Source organism: Mus caroli, unplaced genomic scaffold (genome assembly GCF_978045245.1).
Source record: "Mus caroli unplaced genomic scaffold, Mus_caroli_1 scaffold_16, whole genome shotgun sequence".
NCBI lineage: Eukaryota > Metazoa > Chordata > Mammalia > Rodentia > Muridae > Mus > Mus caroli.
In genome coordinates this window covers 66,944,474-66,970,930 of record NW_028227271.1, presented here as the reverse complement: position 1 = coordinate 66,970,930, position 26,457 = coordinate 66,944,474, and the positions used below count along the sequence as shown (strand labels likewise).

At 42.4% G+C, this 26,457-nt stretch overlaps 1 protein-coding gene across 11 annotated transcripts in view; it reads right to left on the bottom strand.

The window, feature by feature from the left end:
- The window catches only part of Ncald (neurocalcin delta), a 432,610-nt gene that overhangs the window by 92,478 nt on the left and 313,675 nt on the right, over positions 1-26,457 (bottom strand). Inside the window, exon 1 of one of the 11 annotated variants that reach the window (XM_029469817.2) lies at positions 7,410-7,575. The exons of 8 other annotated variants lie outside the window; for them this stretch is intronic. The gene's annotated coding sequence lies outside the window, so the exon portion shown is untranslated. Of the gene's footprint in view, positions 1-6,671; positions 6,752-7,409; positions 7,576-26,457 lie in introns of those variants that run through there. 2 more of the 11 variants (XM_021183093.3, XM_029469818.2) reach the window with 2 other exon arrangements.

Here is a 26,457-nt window from a genome sequence, read left to right as displayed (position 1 = left end):
TTTGTTTGAACAGGCACAGGAGACCAGAGACTGATGTCAGGATTCCTTCCTCAATTGCTTTTCCACCTTAGGTTTTTGAGACAAGGTCTCGCACTGGAACCTAGAGCTCACCATTTTAGCTAGACTGGCTGTTCAGTGATTCCCCCAAGGACTGGCCCATCTCCTACTCCACCCCATTTCACCCTGACCAATAGAAGTGTACAACTACATCTGGCCTTTAAAGTGGATTCTGGGAATCTGAGCTCAGGTCCTAAGGCTTGCTTGGTAAGCTCCTCACAGACCAAGCTATCGCCCTTCATAAGTTGACTGAAAGACAGTTTTCCTCTGAAATTATTTCAGGTTAGGCTATATACTTGTATAAAAGCACAAAAGCCCTTTAACCTTTATGTTTCTAAAGTCGAAGCCTCCACATACACATTGCACCATTATCTTCTGTATACTGTTTACTCAGACAACCTAAAATATTAACCCAAAGCTTTTGGGCTTAAGGCAACTGTGGGGAAAGGCTCAGAGAGAATAACTTATCAGCCCAGCATAAGGACAGGGGAGAAAGACCCCATGGCAGGGCACTGGAGTCATCTTCAGACTCTTCATTCACATATTTGACAGTTGGTGCTGGATGTTGGCTGGGACCATCAGCTGAAGCAACTATATATGGCCTCTCCATATGTCTGGGCTTCTTCACACATGGAGGCTGGGCTCCAGGGGTGAATATAACATATGAGACAAATAAGAGAGCTGTAGAGAAAGGGAAATTGTATCTTTAAATGATATCCCCTTGAATTTTGTGTAGCATCATCTCACTACAGTCTCTTTGTTGGGCCAATCACAAGCTCCTTTGGGTTGGAAGGGGATACAACAGTCTCTTGAGACAGAACGACGATATTTCACAAGAATGCACAGGAGTGATTAGGATTTCATGACCACTTTTGGAGATTATAATCTGCCACAACCTGACACAGCGCTTCTAGGGGAGAATCTAGCAAATTCCAACTGGATGGGTAGAGCCGCATAGTGAATGAAGCCAGGACTTTGGAGCCAAACACTACAGGTTCCGCATAAACTCTGGTGATACTGGGACCTTTGTTATGCTCTCTGTCTCTCTGCTTCCTCCACTAAAAAACCGGATGGCTCAGGGAGAAATAGATACTATGAAAAGAGCTCGGAAGTCTATACAGCTTCCTTAGAGTTATCTATTATTATAACACCAGGGATATACCTTCTCTACCCCTGAAAATGCTTTTGTCCAGCCTCTTGGGTGGTGCTGGCATCACTGGCAGAGGCTTAAACAACTCACAGCAGGTCAAACTATTGAGTGCCTAGTGTCTGCCAATTACTATTGGAGGGAGTTGATTCCAAAACCCCATGAGATAGGCACTAGTATTGTCCAAATGAGAAACTGGGGCTTTTGTAAAAAAGAACCAGCACAAAGTGATAAAGACGGGACTTACACTCAGCCTAACTTAGGAGAAGCTAGAGTCCCCGGGCACCCGTGTGAAGCAGCATTTTCCTCCAACCAGAATTGTGAGTGAGTGGACACAGAAAGCATTGTGTCTGCTTACTGAAGCAGGGAGCCTATTCTTAGTGCTTAACACAGAAAACATGGGAGATATTTGGGTACCAATGTAAAGTTTACTTCTAAAGAGTAATGTGGGTCCTATCTTTTGAATAACCCCGAGTATTGGCATAAGAGTAAATTATTCTCTTGGTTTTATCTTCTGAATGAGGGACAGATAACCTTTGGCCCCCTGGGAACAGGCTTCACATACTCACCTGGAATCTCGGATTCAAGCAGGTGGAAAGAAATGGCTCTTTTTGCTAGGTATTCAATAGCTGCCTCTTCTAAAGTTTGATTCTGGAGTAGAATCTAATGTTTTCCAGGCTATTTGACTACAGTACAGTGTATCCCTGAGGGAAGGACTCCTGGTTTCTTGTTCTCTATACAGCCAGACTGTAAATGGTCAATGGTGGGGACCTGACTTATTCTTTTCCACATAGTATTTCTCATGCCTAGTCTAATATTGGTACATAACAGGTGTTCAGGATTTACTGAATGTATCAAAGACTGAAGGGTCAGTCGAGAACTCAGAGCCACTATGGTTCTATGTTCCAATGGTAGACACCATTCAAGGGTCATGGTAAGGAGGGACCCAAAATGCCTAAAGTAATATGATGCTGCAGACGCCACCTAGTGAGTGAGAACTGGCCAATCCTGCTGCAGAAGCCACCTAGTGAGTGAGAACTGGCCAATCCTGCTGCAGAAGCCACCTAGTGAGTGAGAATTGGCTACTCCTGCTGCAGAAGCCACCTAGTGAGTGAGAACTGGCCAATCCTGCTGCAGAAGCCACGTAGTGAGTGAGAACTGGCTGATCCTGCTGCAGCTGATCCAGGGTGTGACATGGGAAGGTATGGGGTGCCATCACTTTTGTGGAACACTGTGATTGTGCCGTCAAGATGCTGTAAATTTGATGGTCACAGAACTGATTGTGGTCTATGGGAGTCTCCTTAGCATACAGTCATACTCTTTGGCATTTATGTCCAATACACATGTAATAGAAACAAAGACATTTCAGAGTCAACATTTAAAACGTTTACCTTGATGTAATGGTTAATTTTGATGGTCCGAGTGACAGGACCTAGGATCAACTAGGGGACAGATAAGTCTATGGGCACACTTGTGAAGGAGTTGCCAGATTGGGTGACTCGAGGTGGAAAAATCCATCCTAACTGTGGAAGGCACCATTGCATGAGCCAGGACCCTGGACTAAGTAAAGTGGAGGAAGCAAGCTGAGAAACAGCATTCATCTGGGTCTACTTCCTGACTGAGGATGTAATGTGACCAACTGCCTTGTGGTCCTGATGTCATCCTGTCTGTGCCCTAATGGACCATGTCCCTTTAACTGTGAGCCAGAATAATACCTTTCTTTGTTTTGTTTTATGTTTGTTTATTTTGTGTGTGTGTGTGTGTGTGTGTGTGTGTTTTGAGATAAGGTTTCTCTGGCTATCCTGGACTCACTGTGTAGACCATGCTGGCCACAAATTCACAGACATCCACCTGCCTCTGCCTCTCAAGGACTGGGATTAAAGGCATGCACCACCATGCCTGGCCAAATCCTTCCCATTGTTGGGTATTTTTGTCACAGCTACAGTAACCAGTACAGCCGCTTAAGGAAGACGTACAGGCCTGGCTTTGCTGGAGTTGCTGAGCAGAGCTCACTGACTGTGGAAAAGCATCCAATTAAGAACGGCAACAACTGGAATATCTTTCATATTAGCAATTTCTTGCCTGCAAATCAAATATAGGACTTTATCGTGACATGAGTCTATTCCATTCTAGATTACCATAGGATAATTTAATTAAAAAATTGTCATTTCTATTTATGCACTCATGTGTGCCTGTGTGAGTGTATGCTACATGTGTGCAGGTGCCTGTGGAGGCCAGAAGAGGCTGTCAGATCCCCTGTAGCTGAACTTACAAGCAGTTGTGAGCCCTTTGACGTGGTTTCTGGGAACTGAGGTCCTTTGGAAGAGCAGCAAATGCTCTTAAGCACTGAGCCATTTCAGCATGACATTAATGGCATCTATAGATATATTTCACAAAAAGCTATAAATTTAAGCACAGAGATGAGAAACTATTGGTCTGGAGAATGTAGCACCAGTGGATTTAATATTTATCATATAATTTCTGTATAAAAGTCTCAATAAACACTAACTTTTATGGCATCTCTTATGGAAACAATAAAAAAATGTTGAATTTTGTAAAGCTGTTGCTAGTTTGCTTTCCATCCTAAGATACCATTTAAAGAAAAGTCGACTTCGTAAAAAAATCACATTCCTTTCTGCACTGAGGTTTCCAACATCTCCATCAAGCAGCAGAGGACAGCTGGGGATGCTAGACTTTCTCCAAGTTTCTCTGCAGGTTGCCACAGAGACTCAGGCTCCAAGCAGGTGTTTTTCCTAATCCAAAGAGCAGGAACTATTTAAGAACATCCTCTTTCGTAATCCCTCTGAGACCACACGAAAAATCACTCAGCTTCCATTTCAAATGCAAGGGATTTGGATTTAGTTTAAACAACAGCTTGTGCAAAACCATCTTAACTCCATTCTTTTACGCCAGTATGGTAGGAGCTCATATAATTGAAAGGACGGCTTTGGTCTCTCTAAACACAGGGCTGTGACAGCAGCTAATGGACAGCAAAGTTCCCTCATCTCACAGAGGAAAGTCAACACTATTTTCTTCTCATTCAAAACAATGTAGGGAATGAGAGCTTTTCTGACACCCGACACTACACAATGACACTCACACCTCCTACTACACAATAACACTCACACCTCCTTCTTGGCCTTAGCTATGTCTTGCATCCAGTTTGGCTCTTCTGGGAAGTGTCTGCTTTTCCCAGCATGCTTCATGTAAGCACCATCCACTTATCTTCCCTGTGTAGATAAAGGTCTCTTTGTAAATAGCTACGGTCCTCTGTGGCACATGGTTTGAACTTGAGTGACCTGTCAATACTGTTTTCCTCATAACCCATATCTACCCAGGTAAGAGTTCCTTGTGCAGGTAACAGAAGACGAGTTAAGGGTGGTGGCGGTGGGATATTAAAGGTAAATTGCAGATTAGCAGCTGAGGGACCATGCCATCCCCGTCTGCACCAGGTGTTTAGAGTGTACTGTGAAGTTCTCATGGTCCAAGAATAAAATCAGATGCTGTGGAACTGAAATAAGGTTATGGACTTTGTCCAGGGGGTTCTATGTCCTTTGGCCCCACAAGCTCACATATTAGTTACCTCCAGAGCAGACAGAATCCAGAAGAACCCCAAGAACTTGGGTGGTTAAATAATGTCATCTTTATTTCCACAACCCCAAACTAAAATCTAGTATTTTTTTCCATTAAAATGTGGGTCACAAACCACAGTGCCAGGGATGTTGCCAAGAAAAATCGCAGATATTTGCATTTCATATTGCAATTCTTAGACTAACTCTATTTCAAAACAGCATTCACGCGTGGCACTGCCTCATTACTGTGGTAGCTATTGCACCTGCTGGTAGGGTATATGACTTAATAACATATGAACAAAGCAATTATCCTGTCATAATGAAAAGATAGTATATTTTATTTTTTAGTATTTTTTTATGTTTTGAAGTTATTTTATAATAACTTTATCCCTCCCATTTTCTTTGCTCCCTCCAATACCTTCTGTATCTCCCTACTTCCCCTGCCCCTCTCCCCTCCCCACTTTCTTTCAAACGCATGGCCTCTTTTTCTTTTTTTAAAGATGCATTTTCATGAAAAGTAGTTTCCTTTGCAACACAGCATACTTTGTTTTATGCACTTCAGATATCATTCTGGAAAAGAGTCCACAGGTAGCACCAGACGGCCAGACGTGCTCATGGCACTGAAAGGGTTAAGGCTTCCTGAAACTAGACTCAGAGCCTTTAATAATTCAGCAGCCAGGTTTCTAGAGTCAATCATTCCATGCTGGCATCTTCTGAGGCTGAAGCACTCTTGACCTTGATAGCAGGCAGCACAGACTCGCTGCTGCAGGGGGATGCTCCTCAGCCCCCTTTCCTTATTTAAAAACAAAAAACAAAAAAACAAAAAACAAACAACAACAACAAAAAAAACCCTTGGCTCGAGGCTTTGAAAGTTCCTATTTTCATCAGGGAGGCTCTTTCCCCAACTTTATCACCGACATTTTGCCACTAACACCGACTCTCTCTCACATTTTGGATTGTTGGAATCCAGTCTCATGCATGAGGGCATGAGGGTGTTGTACATAATCATCTTGTGAATTTAAAACCAGGGAGAGAACCAAGAAAAAGAGTGAAGATAACATAGTCGACGCAAGAAAAGTTAAAGCACCAAGTGTATACCACGAGAGATGCCTTTAAATGACAGTGCTAGCTGGTCCCCCCATGCTCAATTGAAATGTCACACACCAGTTGACTCATTAAAGTGGTAGCGTCTGGGTTACAAGAACATGAGGTCAGTTAAATGGCCGGAAGATGTCCTAGTAAATACATGTATGTACAAGAACATCAGACAGTGGACAGTCCTAATGGAAGCTTTGATCCAAAGGTCCATTCACCGAAAGCTGCTTAGAAAATAATTGATTCAAGCAGTTATTCATTTACTGCTGCGGCTACAGCCTCTCAGAATTCTCACCCAATGAGAGCAAATGTAGAACTCACAATTCTGAACCTAGTAACATAAGCAAAAAACAATGTATTCGTTCACCAAACTAAACTATAACTACATCATCAACCTACTGGCTGCATATATAGAGTGGAGCCAGTCTATCTCTGCTCTTTCAAATGCTGGTTCTATTTCAGATGGCTGTCTGAAATATGCCTCGTTTCCGTTAAATCTGTAAGATCCTAGAAACCTGTTTATTCATCTAGGCTTCTGTTTGCTTCAGAACCTGAGGTTTCCTTGAAACTTCGAGCTGCAGAAGGAGCTGGCAGAACCGCAGCAATGCACACACAACAACCGGAGCAATCCTTGCTAATCAGTTACCAAATTACTCACACAAGACCTGGAACAAATTTTTATCGCGCATCCTCAGTCTACATTTCAGTTAAGGTAGACCTCACATCAGTGCATATTTAGTTCCAGGCTAGTTTCTTCTCAAGATAATTACTTTTAAGAATAAAGATCAGAACCAGCTTACAGGACTCCTTAGAAAAGGCCAGCCAGTCCCTCCTCTTCACCCGGGTTTTCAGAGAGAGAGAGAGAGAGCGCCACAAGATAGCACTTCACAGTAACACCCACAAAACAACCACACGCACACACACACAAAGGTTCCACCCCAACTTCCTTGGCATATTGCAGATTCTTTTCTCTAAACAGGAAGCTGTTGACAGTTCCCCTCTTATTTACAGAGTACCAAAAGCCCCCTTTACAATAAAAACCACAACTTTCAAAGTCTAGAGTCTTTTCTCACGGTTCCCATTGTTGCTAATTATACATGCTGCAAATGAGGTAGAAACCAAATTCCAGACTGCTGTGGGCTGACGCAGAATCAGCAGCAGCAACAAGGCAAAGTTAGCTGCTCCCTCCAAGGCGGTGCTGGAGTTACCAGACCCCAAACAACACTGAAGGAGGGATTCCTAGAATTCAAGGGAGCAAATTTGGCTCACGCTGCAAAACGGGAATTTCTAAATAATGTATGTTAGCAAGCATTGCGCAAGAAAGATTACATTTTAACCTACTTCATGGAACACTAATCCAAATTTAACCAAGTTCCAGAGACTGCCTGAAATTCGTGACTGGAAGCTGCTTCACATTCTTTGGCTCCATTCGTCAGTAACTGCTCTTGAAGACAAAGTTGTAGGAGGTTAAGAGGGGAGGGAAAACCATCAGGGGCTGTGAAACCACGTAACTCCTGTGTATAAAGCAAACCGATTACCTCACGCTGAAGAAATGGGGGTTTAGTAGTCCATGCTCCTGCAGCCCCTGGGAAGCAACAACCACAGCCGTAGCGACAGCAACAGCGGCGGCAGCAGCAGCAGCAGCAAGGTCCAGCATCCACCAGATTCTCACAAGCCTTTGACTGTGCGGACTCAGCCACAGACTCTGCCTCTGGCTGACGTCAAAGTCCCTGTCACATGGCCAGATAAAAGCCAAGAGAGCATTGGTTGTCGTAGCAACCACAGACTGGCTCTGAAATTATTTCAATAGGTCATCTGTCACTGATGTGTGTGCTCGTGTGTGTGCATATCTGTGTGTGCATGTGTGTATACACATGGACTGCAAAACCATTGTGAAATTGTCTGTGCCCGGTAGACAATTTCAACCCTCAAAGTTGTGACTCACGAGTGCCTGCAACTTTCATCATTAAAGCCTGCCTGTCCTTTCTCTGGTTGCCAGAAAACGCATGCTGTGACCCCTAGTCTTACTATCACAGCACAAAGCCCCTCCCCCTCCAGTCAAAGAAAGAAGCTGAAAACATTCATGAGGTGGTTTTCTTAGTGAATTAAATTCCCCTCTGAATAAACTGAGAGAAAACAGCTTTCAAGAGATTGTTGGTGGAAAAACTATATATTCTTGAAACTGAATCCTCATCGGTGTCCCGGGAGCATGCTGATGAAAGATGGTGTGGCTGAAGGAGCCTGACAGGAAGGAAGCGTGCTGCAGAAAGCAGGGTAGATAAAGCCAAGTCGCATGCCACCTAAAATTCTTTGCAAAAATGATGACCAGAACACTTCCACAAGGGCACAACTTTAGAAGGACCTGGAGACTATGAGAAAAGGGGCCAGACCCCTTCGCAGGTCCCACACTCTACCCTCCCACAATTCTCTGGTCCATAACGGACCGAGGGAGTTTCATGTTGAGTGAATGGTTCGGCATCCCACAGATGGAATCTACCCACCACAGAGGAGTCAACAGTGCAGCCCACCTGTTCCCAAATTACAGCTTCATTGCCTTCAGGGACACTTTAGCTGATCTTTAGCTCTGTGTGAGTGCTTATGACCCAGTTCGTTCTCATTCTTAATTAACAGGAAGCCAATTAAACAAAGTTGAGTAAAACCCATAGGAAGGTATTATGAAAAACCCATTTAGAAAATGTGGACTCATTCAAAAAACAAAGGAGTTGAAAGGTGGGGAGAAGAAAGAGGTTGTGTGCCTGGGTCATTAGGACTATACACAGACACAGTCACACACACACACACACACACACACACACACACTGCGCCTGCATGTGCAAGCATGCAAACATGTGCACACACACATAAATGCATGCACACACTCATATTCATATGTGTAACACACTCACACATGGGTGCATACACACACTATGAGATATGAGTGACTCTGTGGCCAGCTGGTTTTGTTCTGTGACTCTGTCTTCAGTAGAATAGAAACTGACCTTTCACAGGACTAATGACCTATCTGCTTGGCCACAGAAGCGTCCCATTCCCGCATTCCATCTTCCATGCTAACTCCAATGAAGAGGGAGAATGGGTCTTTATCGGAAGTGATTTTTCTGATGCTATTGGTTGCACTGTGGCAAATGTAAAGTCTGACTCTTTACTTTCAGACTGAAGACAGTTAGGGATGGGCCTACTTGTTAGAATGACAGCAGCTGAACCCAGCGTCTGTGCAAATTGGTCTGAATGCCTTATAAGGGGCAGACTTAAGCAACAGGTCTGTTTTCCAGACTTGTGTTCTACATATAATTCTGGTTCTCTGTTTAGGAGTGTGGGTCCTTGCTCTGGGCTGGGAGGGAGGGAGGTGTAGGAAGGGAAGTGTAGGTGTCCGGGGATCAAGTTCTCCCTGCTGGCTGCCTGACTTGCCTTAGCCCAGGCTCTGAAGCTATGCTGGCTTGTCAATCCTTTCTCCATTTTATTCAGTTTAATATCAAGAAAATAAAACTGCAATGTCACCCTCTACCAGTAGGTGGTGTCCTCTGAAGCAAGACATTCTCAGAACCTCTACATTTCAATACTTTAAACAAATTTGTTTATTCTGAGTCTCCTATCATGTTTATAAGTATGCTTCACTGTACACAGACTTAGGTTTAAATTGCTGGCAGGTTAGGTAACCACTGGACCGTTATTCACCACTAGAAGATGTGTGTACGTAGACCTATTTCCTGTAGCATGCACTCAACCCTCAGCCACCCATTCTCCTCTGTAAACCACATAAGATTGAGGTTTTTTTTGTTTTGTTTTGTTTTTTTCTGTTTTTTTTTGTTTTGTTTTGTTTTTGCTTACATATAAGGAAGGGATCAGTCTTCTGTAGGGTTAAAACTGTAGCATGATCTCTTGGGAGCTCAGACATTTGGCTAATTAGTTTAAGGTAACAGGCAGCACACAAGTGCCTTTGCCCACGACACTGCCTTACACTGAATATGTGTCATCTCTTTTTTTCTGAATGCCAGGTCATTTCTGAGGTTAAAATGACTCACCTGGTTTTAAAATATGCACTCAAACACAGGTCTCCCTGATAATTTTACTTGCCACAAACGAAAGCAGGTCCATCTATTATTATTCTGACTGTTTTGCCAGCAATACAGGGTAAATGCCACTGAATGAGCTTCACATGCATCAACTAGCATATGCTTTGAGCTGTGAGGAGATAATTCTAATCAGCCCAAAAACCCCCAATACTGCTAGGCAGTGATGTCAGGGCCTCTACTGTCTTAGCATCAGTGGGAGGCTCTGTATCTATTCTTGCAGTTCTCTGCCTCAAATCTTATCTCTTATGATTGGACCTTGGGCAAGTTATAAAAGTGCCCCTAGCAGCAGTGCCCACATGACAAGGTTGTTGAATTACAAGGGAAATAGATGATATAATTTGGACACCAGCCACAGGGCAGGGGCTCAGTGTGTGTCTGCCAGCTCTTGTTTATCTGTCCAGCTCGGATGCTCGTCTGAAGACCTTCAGGGCAGGAGTCTTATTTTCATGATGCCAGTGGTTAGAACAGAGCCCAGGCACAGCAAGGGCTCACGGATGACTCATGGATTAGGGAAAGAATGCAGAGCAACAGTAACACAGGATGCTTTTCTTTTTCAAATAGCATGGAAGAGAGGCTTTCTGTGAGCCCTCTACAACCAATGAGGCAGAAGGGAAAAACAGAAGACAAAAGTGTTGATTTCTCACGAAATCTTCTAACAATGGATGGTTCCAAGTAAATCAATCGTACCCTAGCTAAGTCATGAGTAAGTTATATGCTGACATTCCTTACTGGGCCTGCCACTGGTATCAAACCCAGGTCCTTGTGATCGCTGCAGAGTACTCTATCAAATGAATTATAGGCTCCTAGTTTTAATTTTTTTATAAGGGGGAGAAAGATAGATTTTCAGCATCCAGGAATTGTAGAGTCTTTATCTAGCTTTGTCCTAGAGTAATAAGACACAGGGGAAAATGAAATGAGGACGATTCGGATGAAGGAAGATGAGTGAGGTGAGACAGTGAAAAGATTAACAATAAAATGATCCCCACGTCATGGCGACCATGGTGGGCTCACATGTGTAGCCACAGGCACTGGGGGTTTGCTTCCTAGCATTCAAACTAGAACTAGCATGTATTCAAGCAATGTTATCACAGAGGTAGCAGTGACACCCATTGTTTTGAAAACGTGCTTGAAAGACCTTACGGAGTCACAAAGGCAGCTTTAAGTTCAAGATCGACGATAGAAGAAAAACAGAATGTCTTGGTCTGCTTGTGCGGTAAAAACTAGATACCAATAACCCACCTGCTTATAAATAACAGATGACTACTGCATAGCTGTAGAGTCTGGGAAGTCTAAAACCAAGATGCCAGCTCATTCACAGAGAACACCCCACAAGGGTTCTGCATTCAGGACTCAGCCACCTCAGCCAGGTGTTCATGTGTGCACAGGAAGGCCAGGAGAAGACACAGCATCCTCTCTTGCTCACTGCCTTATTCCCTTGAGGCAGGGTCTCCTACAGAACCTCGGAGCTTGATTTTCAGTTAGGCTGGCAGCCAGCAAGCCCCAGAAGACTCCCCTCTTTCCCTGCCTTCTCTCCAAGAGTTGGGGTTACACATATAACTGTTTTGGGGCCTTTTCTCTCTCTCTCTCTCTCTCTCTCTCTCTCTCTCTCTGTGTGTGTGTGTGTGTGTGTGTGTGTGTGTGTGCTGTGAACACACTTACCCATTCAGACATCTCCCAACCCCAGTGATTGGACTCTCAAGTGATGTGGAGTTTTAAAAATGCTCAGAAACTAAAACACACACACACACACACACACACACACACACACACACACGAGCAAACAGGACCAAAGAGAAGAAATCCCAGCATCTGACCTGCTCTTCCCACCAAGCATTTGCTAGGTCTGAGGGGCCTACCAGAAAAGCTCAGGAAGGAGGGGTTCACAGAGCTAAACCAAGGCAGAGACACAAAAGGAAGTTTAGATCCTCCAGTAGTCGGGACATGGTGAATAGCTTAAGTTTTCAGGTACCATAAATTAGAGATTAAATCCTAAAATTAACAGAAGGCAAACAAGGCCTCACAGGGCCAAGGCCCACCACCAAATCACCATAATATCTAATTTCATTAAAGTAATTTCCCCCATTGTCATTTCCCTCTGGAGCATATCATCCCTGTCTTTATTACAATCCCATATCTTTATTCAGATAACACCAGGGCCTCCGAAACACTTCACACATCATTTCCAGATCAATTCAAGACTCCCCAAGCATCCAAGGATACCTTCTACCAACCCAAGGTCTATAATGGAAACAATGGGAACTGTAGACAGGCCCACAGGCGACATGTCTACTGTCTAACAAGGAGGGCCTGAGCACACTTAACATGTAGAAGGAAATAAAAACAAGACAGGGAGTTCTCCATGCAAAAGCGAGGAAGGGAGCTGAAGAAACAGCTCAGTAGCTACGAGGACCCAGTAAGGTTCAGCTCCCGGCATCTGTGTAAGGTGGCCTACACTTACCTGTAAGGCCAGCGCAGGCTCTGTAGGCATTGCACATGCATGGAGAAACCCCCCCCCCCCCACACACACAATTTAAAAATACAAAATAACTCCTCTAGAACAAATTCTGAGAAAGCAAACATATCAAAGCTAAATAGTTAAGAAACAAGCTCTTCCCCACTTAAAATTTACACCTGAAGAAAAGAGGATATTATAAGTCTGTTTGGAGAATAGAAGATACTTGAGAAAAGCAGCAGCCAGTGTCTGACCTGAATTGAGTGTGATCAGAACTTAAAGTCTGGAATCTACAGAAAACAAGGAAGACTGCTGAGTCTGGTTGAAAAGGAAAATGTATAACTAGAAGGAGGAAGGGAAGGAGCGAAAATATAGAAGGATCTTGAAAGACAAGTGGGTGAGAAGTTCTCCAAAATGCACAGAAAAAGCCAAACCAGAACAAAAATCAGGCTGTGTAAATCCTACACAAAGTGAAGGCTGTTAAACTCTAAAGCTATGCCAGTCATGACGGCACTAGGGAGGCAGCGGCAGGTAAGTCTTTCTGTAGAAGGCCAGCCTGGTCTACAGAGTGAGCTCTAGGCCAGCCAGGGCTATGTAATAAGAACTTGTCTCATCCCCCTGCCCCAAAGAAAATAGAACAATAAACTTTGAAATTACTCCTGTAAGAAAATAAGAGTTAATTGAATCATATGGGTATGTTTGTGTGTGTGTGTGTGTGTGTGTGTGTACACAAAATGTCCTTTAAAAAAAAACAAGACTTCTGTTTCCAAGGTAAGTGCAGATTAAGAAGAAGAGCCCTGTTCCAGACCTGTGAGATTACACACATAGGTCTAATGGCTACAGCCTCAGAACCTTCTATAGAGAAGGAAGTGGGTGTGGCTAACTAAACACATGATAATTAAACATGTCTTAAATTTTGCAGGAATAAGAACTTTAAAAATTCAAGAAGACAAAACCAAAACTTAAAAATAGGACCACCCATACCTAGTAGGACCAAGACACACCATAATTAAGATTCTGAAAACTAAAGCCAAATTTAAAAATATATTAAAAGTAGCTAGAGAGCTATGGTACCTCATCTATAAGAAGACACAAGTAAAGTGACAGCCAACTTCTCCTGAGAAACACGGAAGTGATAAGGACATAGTACATTTTCAGTTGCTGGAAGAAAATGACTCAGTTCAGAATATTATATTCAGAAAAAAATATTTTTTAATAATAAAAATGAAGTTAAGGCACACTCAAATGATTAAGAAACTGAAATAACTTGTCACTCATAGGCTTACCATAGAAAGAATGACTACAAGAGACTCATTAATCAGAAGAGAAAGCTTGACAAGGAATCCTGGCATGTCACAAAGGAAGAAAGAACACAGAAATCAAAATACAGCTAACTGTAATAGACTTCACTCTACTTGTTTTGTAAATTGCCTGGCATGGGAAGCAATCAAAACACCGTCCGCTCTTATTCTAAATACATATACAGGGAATATTTACACTAATAAGAAAATGTGAGGACATGAAGTTTCTTCATGCCAGTCGGATTGGGAAGAGAACACAGTAGCGTGTGAGGAGTCATGTTGTGTATTGTATGGAACGGTCCATAAGAAGGCGACAGGTAGAGATGCGCTTACAACATTCAGTGAATTACAATGAGCAGCATTTAGCAAGTCACAGAAGGTTCAGAAAACAACCAACTAGAACCATAGAAAACAGAAAACAAAAGGTCAATGGAGGACTCAATCTTTGCAACATTAATAACCATATTAAATATCAATGGTGCAACTATATCATTTACAAGATAGAAATGAACTGATTCTACTTTTTAAAAAAGAAGCCAGAAATATGCGGTCTACAAGAAACCTGCTTCAAATACAGTTGTTGGTGCGTGGTGACGTTTTACTTCAAAAAGATGGAAAAGGATACATTTTGCAAACACTAATTGAGAAAGCAAGAGTGGGTGTATAAGTGTTAATAAAGACACATTTAATTCTTATTTAAATTCTCAGAGACAAAGATAGCCATGACATAATCATAAAAGTTTCAACCACCATATTATTCTAAATACATATGCACCAAGCAACAGCCGTGCAAAATATTTGAAGTAAAACCCTGCAGAATTGAAAGAAGAACAGGTGACTCCACAATTACAGTTCTAGTCTCTCTGCTCCCTTTCAGTACTGAAAGTGAACCAGGTCTCAGGTGTGCTAAGCCTCTCCCTTCTCAGGTCTCTACCACAGAGATAATGTTCCCATCTGTCGGAGACGACAATGTCTTTTTATCTTTAATTGGAAGAAGGAAAGATATGAACAAGTGCGGAAACTTAGGAAGCACCTCAACACGGTCAGCCGATGGGGTTGAACCAGCACTGGTCAGGGCGCGTCTCTACTCACAGGCGCATGCTTTTCCTACACAGCCAAAAACGCCACTGCAAAGACACCACCCCACAGCCACAAAGTTAACGTAAACAAATTAAAATTATAAAGGTGGTTCTCTGACCATGGTGGGCTCACAGTGAAAATCAAGAAGAAGATCAACAGGAGAAACCTCCAAATATGCGGAAACTGGGAAAGCATACTTTGAAAATAATCCACGAGTTAAATAGAAAGACAATTTTTAAAACAAAAATTTAAAACTCAACTGAAAATGAAATCACAACATTCTCCGTGTGTGTAGTATATGTGGTATATGTGTGTCCTGTGTGTCCTGTGTGTGGTATGTGTGTGTAGTGTGTGTGTGTGTATTGTGTGTGGTATATGTTTGTAGTGTGTGTAGTATGTGTGTGTACTGTGTGTGTGTAGTGTGTGTGGTATGTGTGTGTAGTGTGTGTGGTATATATGTGGTGTGTGTGTGTGTGTAGTGTGTGTGTAGTATGTTTTGTGTGTGTGTGTATAGTGTGTGGTGAGTTTAATACAGTGATGGGATAAAAAGCACAGCACTAAAAGAAAAGATTAGAGAAGTAAAATCTCCTACTATAATCTATTTTTCAGTGTCTGAGATGAGCAAGATAGCTGGGCATGGTGGCTCACATCTTTAATTCCAGCACTCGGGAGGCAAAGGCAGGTTAATCTCTGAGTTCAAGGCCAGCCTGGTCTATAGAGCCAGCCAAGGCTACACAGAGAAACTCGTTCTCCAAAAGCCAAAGGCCAAAAAACAAAAATCAAAAGCCAAAAGCCAGGGTTGTTTTGATTTACATTTCCCTGATGACTAAGGATGTTGAACATTTCTTTAGGTGCTTCTCAGCCATTTGGTATTTCTCAGTTGAGAATTCTTTGTTTAGTTCTGTACCCCATTTTTTCAAGACAGGGTTTCTTTGTGTAGCCCTGGCTGTCCTGGAACTCACTCTGTAGACCAGGCTGTCCTCGAGCTCAGAAATTTGCCTGCCTCTGCCTCCCAAGTGCTGGGATTAAAGACATGTGCCAACACTGCCTGGCTAGGGTTATTTGGTTCTCTGGAGTTTAACTTCTTGAGTTCTTTGTATATATTGGATATTAGCCCTCTATCGGATGTAGGATTGGTTAAGATCTTTTCCCAATCTGTTGGTTGCCATTTTGTCCTATTGACAGTGTCCTTTGCCTTATAGAAGCTTTGCAATTTTATGAAGTCCCATTTGCCAATTCTTGATCTTAGAGCATAAGCTATTGGTGTTCTATTCAGGAAAATTTCCCCTGTGCCCATGTGCTTGAGGGTCTTCCACACTTTCTCTTCTATTAGATTCAGTGTGTCTGGTTTTATGTGAAGGTCCTTGATCCACTTGGACTTGATCATTTTACAAGGAGATAAGAATGAATGAATTCGCATTCTTCTACATGCTAACCTCCAGCACCATTCCTTGAAAATGCTATCTTTTTTCCACTGGATGGTTTTAGCTCCTTTGTCAAGTGAACATAGGTGTGTGGGTTCATTTCTGGGTCTTCAATTCTATTCCATTGATCTACCTGCCTGTCACTGTACCAATACCATATATATATATTTTTTTCACAATTGCTCTTGAGGTCTTGTACAGCTTGAGGTCAGGGATGGTGATTCCACCAGTTCTTTTACTGTTGAGAATAGTTTTCGCAACCCTGAGATTCCACCTCACACCAGTCAGAATGGCTAAGGTCAAAAACTCAGGTGACAGCAGATACTGGTGAGGATGTGGAGAAAGAGGAACACTCCTCCATTGTTGGTGGGATTGCAAGCTTGTACAACCACTCTGGAAATCAGTTTGGCGGTTCCTCAGAAAATTGGACATAGTACTACCTGAGGACTCAGCAAGACTACTCCTGGGCATATACCCAGAAGATGCTCCAATTTGTAATAAGGGCACATGCTCCACTATGTTCATAGCAGCCTTATTTATAATAGCCAGAAGCTGGAAAGAACCCAGATGTCCCTTAACAGAGGAATGGTACAGAAAATGTGGTATATTCACCCAGTTTAGTACTACTCAGCTATTAAAAACAATGACTTCATGAAATTCACAGGTAAATGGATGGAACCTGAAAATATCATCTTGAGTTAAGGTAACCCAATCACAAGAGAACACACACTGTATGTACTCTCTGATAAGTGGATATTAGCCCAGAAGCTCGGAATACCCAAGATACAATTCACAAACCACAGGAAACTCAAGAAGGGAGACCAAAGTGTGGATACTTCGATCCTTCTTAGAAGGGGGAACAAAATAACCATGGAAGGCATTACAGAGACAAAGTGTGGAGTAGAGACTGAGAGAATGACCATCCAGAGACTGCCTCACCTGGGGATCCATCCCATATACAGTCACCTAACCCAGACACTATTGTGGATGTCAACAAGTGCTTGCTGACAGAAGCCTGATATAATTGTCTCCCAAGAGGCTCTGCCAGTGCCTGACAAATACCGAAGTGGATGCTCACAGTCATCCATTGGACTGAGCTCAGGGTTCCCAATGAAGGAGCTAGAGAAAGGACCCAAGGAGCTGAAGGGTTTTGCATCCCTTCATTCCCCCATAGGAGGAACAACAATATGAACTAGCCAGTATCCCCAGAGCTCCCAGGGACTAAACCACCAACCATAGAGCCATGGTGGGACTTATGGCTCCAACTGCATATGTAGCAGAGGATGGCCTAGTCAGTCATTAATGGGAGGAGAGGACCTTGGTCCTGTGAAGGCTCTATGCCCCAGTGTAGGGGAATGCCAGGGCCAGGAAGTGGGTGTGGGTGGATTGGGGAGCAGGGGGAGGAAGGTGGAATAGGGGATTTTCAGAGGGGAAACCAGGAAAGGGGATAACATTTGAAATGTAAATAAAGAAAATATCTAATAAAAAAAATAGCCATCACAAAAAAACAAACAAACCCAAAAATCAAGATAAAAAGAAAGAAGAAAAGATATATTGGACCTAGGCAGATGGATGTTAATAAAAGAACAGAAATAAAAACAATTGAAAATAGAAGAAGTAACAAAACTGAGAACAAGCTAGCTATTTAAAACAGGCTTCATTAACATTAAAGGGGACAATAGGTTGACAGACATCATCATGAAAGGGTGTCACTTCAGAGTCATTATGTAGATGTGGCCAATGTTACAACTATAAAATTAATAATTTAGGAAAAAATGACTCATTTTTTGAAAAATGAAAACCATCCAAACTTATCCAAAATAAATACATGATTTGAACTATTGACAAAATTGAAATAATAATTTTGTACTTCCTCTCAGAGAAAATTCTAGAACTACAAGAGAATTCTCAAGGAACAGAGAAAGACTTGATACTAATTGTACACAATCTCCTAAAAAAAAAATTCCAGGCAAACAAACACAAAAATACTTCAGTTAACTCTAGGAAAATGGTAGTATTCTGACACCAAAGTCAATGACAATACAAAGAAATCCGTAATGAAGTGTTGAGAAATGTAATCCCTAAGTATACGAACAAAGGATTATACACTACAGTCATTCAAGTTTGTTACCATGGCAAACGTTTACATAAACCCCATACTTCAGAGAGAAGAGTAAACATTTTTTCTTATGTTAGGAACAAGTGAGGGCAAGCACAGACATTCAACAATAAACCGGAAGCTCTAGAAACCCAAGGGAAGTAATGCAAAGAGAGCTGGTCAAGGCGCACTGCTGCCATGCACAGGAATGCCCGAGTAAAAGCTTGCCTTCTGCAATCAGCACACAGTAATACAAATAAATTAAAATTGTCCATACCCCTTGTCTTAGTCAGGGTTTCTATTCCTGCATAAACATCATGACCAAGAAGTAAGTTGGGGAGGAAAGGGTTTATTCAGATTACACTTCCATACTGCTGTCCATCACCAAGGAAGTCAGGACTGGAGCTCAAACAGGTCAGGAAGCAAGAGCTGATGCAGAGGCCATGGAGGGATGTTTCTTACTGGCTTGCTTTCCCTGGATTACTCAGCCTGCTCTCTTACAGAACCCAAGACTACCAGCCCAGAGATGGTTCCACCCACAAGGAGCCTTTCCCCCTTGATCACTAATTGAGAAAATGCCTTACAGTTGGATCTCATGAAGGCATTTCCTCAACTGAATCTCCTTTCTCTGTGATAACTCCAGCTGTGTCAAGTTGACACAAAACTAGCCAGCACACCCCTCAAAGAAATTCAATTTTTCAGACTGAATAGGAAGTAATAAAAATGTTTTCTATTAACTCTAAATGTAATAATTATCTGTTCAGAAAGTACTAGAGAATTCATAGCACAAACAAAAGTGACAAACCCTCTATAGTTAGTAGGTGCATTCAAGAAGGTTACAGGACGAAAGATAAATACACAAATAAAATGTAGTCCTGCACGTTAGTGATGGACCCGCAGAAACTGCATTTTAGAAATATAATGCCATTTACAACTTCTCAAAATGAACACATTTGTAAACCTGACAAAACATGTGCAAGGGTCACATTCTGGAAGGAGCCGCGAGAGGAGTTAACGAAGACTCTAGGAACAGAGAGGAGCTGTGTGCACACTGCAAGATTCAACACAGTCAGGACCACGGTTTTCCTTTCATTGATATGTGGGAGCGACTCACTTCTATTAAATACTGCAGCAAGATTTCCTTTGTAGCTATACCTGAATTGGTTATAAAACAGATGTAGGGCTCCCTCCTCTTGCCCTCTTCCCCCTCTCCTTCTCTCCCCATTCACTTCGCTACTCTTTCTCCATGTGCTCATGGCTGGCCTCTCTCTCTCTCTCTCTCTCTCTCTCTCTCTCTCTCTCTCTCTCTCTCTGCCTTTCTCTCAACTCCCCTTCCCATGCCCTAAATAAACTCTATTCTATACTAAAAACAAACAAACAAACAAACAAACAAACAAACAAACAAACTGATGTGGGGAAAGAAGGGAATTATTATAATAGCTAAGGTAATTTCTGAATAAAACAATTAAAATGGAAGAGACCATGCTACCTGATTTTGAAACACATCATGTGAGTATAATCACTGACAGTATGTGGCACTGGCATAAGGAGAGCAACAGACCAATGCTCCAGGGGGGAGAAAACTAGAAACCTCATAAGTAGACTCTGTGTAAGCATTAAAGCGACCAAACTGTGGAACGGTGGGAGTGTTCTTTGTTTTGTTTGTTTTGTCGCAGACAGGGCTTTACCGCACATTTCAGGCTGGCCTCAGTCTTAGGATCCTCGGTCTCCACTTCCTGAATTAAATACTTGGGAGGACTACTGGACTCCTCCTGCCCCTTGGCCCTGCCCCACTTGCTCTTGCTCTTGACCCACTTTTAGCTCACGGTGATTTGCTCTCTAGCCCAGGCTGGCTTCCTTCCCACAATCCTTAGCTTAACAACAGTTAATCCTGGAAGTACAGGCATCTGCCATCATTCCTGGCTCAGGCCTTTGGCCAACATGTAGAAACAATTAAATGGACAAAGGAACTTCTTCTCAGCATGATGTAATGGAGCAGTTAGTTATCTATAGGGGGGACTCAGCATGATGTAATGGAGCACTTAGTTATCTATAGGGGAGACTCAGCATGATGTAATGGAGCAGTTAGTTATCTATAGGGGAGACTCAGCATGATGTAATGGAGCAGTTAGTTATCTATAGGGGAGACTCAGCATGATGTAATGGAGCAGTTAGTTATCTATAGGCGAGAAAGACCCCGAGACTGAACCCCTCACCTTACACACAAATTCACATGAAGCTGCACAGCTTGGAAAAGAAACTTAAGGAAAACTTGGGAGGTCTACGTGTAAGTAAACTGAGGCCCAACACTAAAGAACAACTTACCATGATTTATTCAGTATGCTTTCTCAGTTGTAATGACTGCTCCATCTCCTATGTAATCAAGGCCAGTGCTAAGAGTCAGATGCTGTTCGTCCCCGCATCAGTCAACACCTTACATTTATTTTTATTAATTTTCAATCATATACCTACTGTGGATGCTTCATGTGCTGGCTGCCAGTTTGTTTTTCTCCTTAAATATTTTATAATTCTTCACAGGAAATTTCAACTTGAGATTCAACAGTAAGCAGGTGTTTTTTTTTTTTTTTCCCTAGAGATTGATGATGTGCGTCCTCAGTCCAGTGGCTGTCAGACGTCCCGCCCCTTTGACCTTACACATTCTATTACAATGAGTTTTGCAGTTTTGCACATTTTTTTAAATGTCATTAACTGTTAGGGAATTTTACTTGAATACTGAATACATATAATGTGTATATTAAAAAAAGTCATTGTTTGTGTTAAAAAAGAAATTAGAGTTGCAGTAAATTTACAGCACTGCACGAATAATAAGGCATTGAAGTTTTTCAGTAGAAATTGTCCTACAGATGCTTTATCGACTTGCTATTGGAAGAATAGCTCTTCTTAAATGTGCAGTGTTGAGTCACTTCGTTATAGTGGTAGAGTTGGGATTGGGGCTTCAATTTCACTTCTTAAATATCATTATATGTTCGATATGCCCAGACTGCATACAATTTAAAGCAAGAGTACAACTACTATTGTAATGGTAATGTGAAGATACGATTAAAAAGGATCTCCTCCCAACCCCTCGGGAAAAAAAAAAAAAAAAGAACAACTTACCAAGGAAGAAAGCAACACATTGCACAAGGACCTGCTAAGATGATACAATGTCCAGGTGCAGACTGGAAGGATACCTGATGCATACCGAGGCCACGGGTGAAGCCCCAGGTCCAATACTAAACAATCCAGCTAGAAAAGGGGCAAAAGACATGCATGCAAATAAGTGTTATCAAAACACAAACTAGGCGCAGAGAAACTTCCAATGTCACTAGTTGTGAGAGATTTTCTTTATTGTCACCTTGTCTAGGCTTGGGGTCACCTGGGGGACACACTTGCAGGTGTGAGGGCATTTCCTGAGAGGCTTAACTGAAGAGGGCAGACCTGCTTTGTAGGTAGGTAGCACCATTTGCAGATGGGTACCTTAGACTGAATAAAAAGCCTTATAGACATATTCCCCCCGAAAAACAAGTATGTTTGACTTTAAAACCTCCTTTAAAATCATACTACAAACACATACACTTAAATATTTAAGGATTTATTGTATCTGTATGTGTGCAAGCTTGTGTGCATGTGTGTGCATGCGTGTACCAGTGCTTGTAGAAGGTGTTGGAATCCCTGAAGCTGTAGGTACAATTGACTGAGGCACTGTGTCCATGTTGGGAACTGAATCTGGAACCTCTGCAAGAAGTGCAAGTGTTCTTAAACCGAGCCATCTCTCCAGACCCTGTATCCATATATATTATGTATATATGTATACGACCTCATGGCAGCAGATGGGAAGGAAGGGAAAGGGGATGCAGGAGAACAGGGAACAGTGGGAGGAGATTAAGATGCAACTATAACTATATGTACATGTATATGTATATATGGCATATACGAACATGTCCCAATAAAATGATTCTTTGAACCCTAACAAAAAATAATAGGAGTAAAACAGAGTAGGCAAGAAAAATGAATATCACCATCATAAGGGCATCCAACAATGAAGAAATATTTATTCAAAAAAATGTAGAACTGTGAAAAAGCACCGAGGTTTCACAGCACTGGTGTGAGTGCTCCCCCTCTCCTGTCCTCCCCCCTCCTGTCCTCCCCCTCTCCTGTCCTCCCCCTCTCCTGTCCTCCCCCTCTCCCGTCCTTTCTATTTCCTGTGTACAGGTAGGTCAGTGTGATGGTCTCTGCTTTCTGGGAAGGCAAAGCATCCTTTTGTCTTCAATTTTAAATCAAGGGACAGAGCCTCTGCCTGGGAGTAGCAGATGACCAGTAGTTCTCCAGTTCTGAGGTTCAATCCCTTGTGCATGTAGCCATGCAGTTAGGGGCTTCTTCCTTTTCTCCTTTACTAAAGAATTTATTTTAAATGTATTATTACTATTTATCATCATCATCAACATCAGTATTATATGTGTATGTGTGTGTGTGTGCACACGCACAACATGTATGTGAAGTCAGAGGACAACTTTCAGCAGTTAGTTCTCTCTCCTATCATGAGTTCTTGGGATCCAGGGATTGAACTGAGATTGTCAAAAGTGGCTTTGTCCTTTGAAAACAGTTCACAGTACAGGAGAGCAGACCTATTAAGACAGCCATAATGCAAAGACTTAAAAGGCTGAGGCAGGAGGATCATGAGTATGAAGTCAGCCAGAGTTGCCTAGTTGCCACCCTAAACTACATAATGAGATCCTGAATCAACAAAGAAAACTATTTAAGCAACTGAACAGATTTTATAAAAGCAATGATAACAGAGGAAACCGGTGTCCCAAACCTTCACGTTTATATTGCCTTGAAGGGGCAGCTGTTCATAAAAAGTCATAAAACAAAGAAGCATGTAACAGACAGACAGATTAGGTAGATGATAGAGAGACTGACAGACAGACAGGCTATAATGTAGACAAAATAGCTGCTTCTGAGAGATGCAGTGTTGTATGTAACAGACTTCACAGCAGCCATTATAAAGACGCTAAGAGAGCAAAAGGAAGTCATGGTTTATGAGATGAAAGAAACCACTGTGGCAGTGTCTCATCAAATAGAAAACACCAAAAAGAGGCAGAAGTTGTGTGAAAGAGCAAAATGGAAATGCCAGGGAGTTCCCAGAAATGCTGGAGTAAAACTTCAGTATAGAAAATGAACGGTAGAAAAAAAGAACCTGTGAGGTTGAAGGTGGATTAGCAGAGAGGTTGCAACACACAGGACAATGTGGGGCACCATCATGACCAAAGGGGGCACACACACACACACACACACACACACACACACACACACACAACACACACAACACACACACACACACACACCACAAACACACACACCACACACACACAACACACCACAAACACACACCACACACACACACACAACACAAACACACACCACACACACACACACACACACACACACACACACACACACTTCTCCAAATGAAAGAAAAGCCACACCCTGAGCATCCAATACACTCAGTCAAGTCCAAGTGTGCTAGGCACAGAAGGTTCCTTAGTCATCTATATTATAGGAAAAATGCTAAAAAAAAAAGTGCTCAGAGACAAAAGAGAATATAGGAAGAGGCAGGGGAGGGCAGGTACTCCTATAGGTAAGCCAGTTGCTAAGAACTCTGAGGACTGCAGTTCAGAACCCACAGAAAATCGAGGCAGGTGGTGCAGCTCACTCTAATCTCAGCACATCGGACAGAGGATCCCCATGGCAAGGTGGCCAGCTAGACTAGCAGACTTCAGCACATAAGGTGGAGAATGTTTGAAGAAGGCATCTAGTGCCAATCTCTGTCCTCCATACACTTGTGCATGTACGCACACACACACACACACACACACACACACACACACACACACACACACAGGAGGGCATATGCATGAGACATGAGAACATGCATAAATATGCATGCATGCCATAGACATTGCAATGAGACTATATGTACACCTACACACATGAGAACATGGATATACATATGTATGTGCATACACATACATATAGTAAAAGAAAACTTGCTCATCACATCCAAGGGAACAAGAATAACAACTGATCTTCCAATAGAAATAATGGAGGACAGAAAGCAGTAGGAAGGCATAGACATAGTGAACAGCTGAACCAATGCTATGCCTAGCACCTCATAGTGCCTCATGCTTTGTGGCTTATATTTTTAAAGCCTGCACTTCTACTTCATACCCTTGATGACACCTAAAACTGCAGCACAACATCATACTTAGCTATTAGACGAGAGAAAGAGAAAATAGAACAGAAATATATTGGCTTGCTGATATTAGCTTTTCTTCTAAGGAAGGCATCCATTAAAAAAGCAATACCACAGGGAGATAAAGAGATGGTTCAGTGGTTTAAAGCACTGGCTGTTCTTACAGAGGACTCTGATTCAGTTTTTAGCACCCACATGGCAGCTCACAATTATTCTGGGGGATTCAACACCCTCTCTGACCTCTGTGGGCACCAAGCATGCATGTGGTACACAGACATACATACTGACAAAATGTTCATACACATAAAAATCTAAAGAGATAATAATAATAATAGATAATGATAATAAACATCATGTTCAAAGAACTACTGACACTTAGTTTTTCAAAGATGTTTCTATAATGATGTTTACACAGACATACATAAAACAAGTGTCCTAACATTGCAACCAATGTGACTCTTACTTCCAGTGTTTAGAAATCCCAGTAAGGTAGCTGTTGTGGTGGTCAATGGTTATGAAGTTAGGAACACTGGCTGCTCTTCTAGAGAGCCTGGGCTCAATTCCCAGCACCCACATGGTGTCTAACCGCCTGCAACTCCAGTCGCAAGGAATCTGCACCCTCTTCTGATTCTGTGGGCACAGCACTCACTTGGTACACAGACATACATACAGCCAGAACACCCATACACAAATATAAACAGTTTTAAAAATTAAAAAAAGTCTTGATGTAGCAAAAAATAATCAGGACAATCAAAGCTTATATCTTCTGATATCTATAAAATGTTAATTTTAGAAAAAAAAAACCTGTTTTATTGTATTTTCTCAGAAAGTTGTCTGTCTAAAGGATGTGGACATCAATATTCTCTCGATCACTCAGCAACTGATTTAAGTTACTCTGTTTGGGAATGTGCTAGATGGATATTCCTCTCCTCCTACTCTTATCTATGGAATTTATGAAGACATTATTTTTCACAGAAAAGGGGAATTCAAGGAGTTACAGAGACAAAGTGTGGAGCAGAGACTGAGAGAATGACCATCCAGACCTGGGGATCCATCCCATATACAATCACCAAACCCAGACACTATTGCAGATGCTAACAGGTGCTTGCTGACAGAAGCCTGATATAGCTGCTTCCTGAGAGTCTCTGCCAGTGCCTGACAAATACAGAAGTGGATGCTTATAGCCATCCATTGGCCTGAGCACAGGATCCCCAATGAAGGAGCTAGAGAAAGTACCCAAGTAACTGAAGGGGTTTGAAGCCCCATAGGAGGAACAACAATATGAACCAACCGGTACCCCCAGAGCTCCCAAGGACTAAACCATCAGCCATAGAGCACACATGGAGGGACTCATGGCTCCAGCTGCATATGCAGCAAAGGATGGCCTAGTCGGTCATCAATGGGAGGAGAGGCTCTTTGTCCTATGAAGGCTCTATGCCCCAGTGTGGGGGAATGCCAGGACCAGGAAGCAGGAGTGGGTGGGTTGGTGAGCAGGGGGAAGGTGGAGGGTGTATTTTGGAGGGGAAACCAGGAAAGGGGATAACATTTGAAATGTAAATAAAGAAAATATCCAATTTAAAAAAAAAGAGGAATTCAGGACACCCAAAAGCTGACTTTTAAAATAGGAATCCTTCAGACCACCTAGTCTTGCCAAATGCTTTCATCTTTGAAAATGGATGAAGGAAGGGGCCAGGAAGCAAAACAAGGGTGGCTCGTAGAGTCTGGACAGCTATAGGAAATAGATCATCCATTAGAGTCTACAGCAATAAAGCTTGACGTTGAGTTTAGTCCAGTGAGACCCGTTTCAGGACCTCTGATCTGTAGACTTGGGGTATAAACATTGGTGCTCCCTGAAGCCATGAATCCCCAGTGGTTTGTTCCAGCAGC